Source organism: Sinocyclocheilus grahami, unplaced genomic scaffold, assembly GCF_001515645.1.
Source record: "Sinocyclocheilus grahami isolate Dianchi unplaced genomic scaffold, SAMN03320097.WGS_v1.1 scaffold159.1, whole genome shotgun sequence".
In the NCBI taxonomy this organism is placed as follows: Eukaryota; Metazoa; Chordata; class Actinopteri; order Cypriniformes; family Cyprinidae; genus Sinocyclocheilus; species Sinocyclocheilus grahami.
Genome location: NW_015505338.1, coordinates 991,426 through 992,810, shown reverse-complemented (window position 1 = coordinate 992,810; position 1,385 = coordinate 991,426).

Below are 1,385 nucleotides of genomic sequence, written 5' to 3'. Positions count from 1 at the left end.
TGTACAACCGCAAACCTGTTTCTTGACTAATTGCACCTCATTGGGCAGATTAAAATCTGGGAGAATGAATAATTCCATGTTTTTTGGATTTTTAGATTAGCACGACTGGAATAAGCAAGAAAGCTTTGGGACTCATTCGTGTTACAGGGCTTCTTATCAAGCAGTAGGCGGTTTATAGTTATTTCATGAAGATTGCTGTGGTGGGCTCAGCAGGGCTTAACCTGAAATCACCTGTGAGGTAAGCTGGATTTCAGCCATGCATTCCTGAAATGGCCCACCTATACCTCAGTATTATCAAAACATATTTTGATTTCTCGCTTCCAGAAAGCTCAGGTGAAAGGTACATGTACATGCTTGTGTAGATGAAGATTTGGGGTTTTGTTTCATTACTTTCACTCGACAACTTCAGAGCTATTGCAGTTTTTCTTTTTCCATAGAAATTGTATAACTTCAGTGAACATCACTTGTGAGGTCTTGAATGAATCGACACGGAGCCCATTAAAGTTCCACCAGACATTTTGTTTATTTAATTTTATTTTTTACCATTGGCCGCTCGCTGAAGTTAAAATCCATTGCATCGAAGGGAATGCCAACCCAGAGATATAAAGTTCAAAAGGCTCAAAGTGTGCTCAAAAAAACTTCCGAACATATTGACATCTTGGAGGAAGATATAACCCCATATAAAAAGACAAAAGTAAAAGTGTTCCTTCAAACAAAGCTAAATGAAAGGCCTGCTCTCTGAAACAAGGTACAGGATTACTGGAAAAACAGATTTTCCCTGTTTCACTGTGTATATTCCTCTTGATGTCCACATTGCTGTCAGCAAGCTTGAAAAACAGCCCAGATAAAATGCATTGGCGTAACATTGTATTTCCTAGTGTTCATACCCATAAATGTCAAACAAAACGGCTCACAACTGTCCACCTTTTCTTTTTGCGAGGAGTTTGTGTAAGTACATTCTCCTCAACCATTGATTACAGTGTATGGAATTCACAGAGCTTACAAAAAGGCAGTTTTGGGGGAAATTTGAAAGTTAATAAATCCAAAATTTGCAATAATGAATTAAGTATCTAATTATGTTTCCAACAAAAATATTTCCAATGTGTTTCCCCCCTTACAACACAAGTGGTTGGACTAAATTACTTTTTTTAAAGTTGTTGGGGCTCAAAATCATACAAAATTGTGTGTGGTTCAGGTATATGGGTGACCGGGGACAATTGTAACACTCTGACTTTTTGCATTTAATTTAATATTATAGTCTTGTCCTAATTAGTGAAAATATATCAATTGTATTAGTAATTAGTGCACCTATATTTGTTTCTTATATCAAAAAATGACAAGTGTATTTCAAGTAGTCTGTGAGTTATGAAAAAAAACGTAAAACA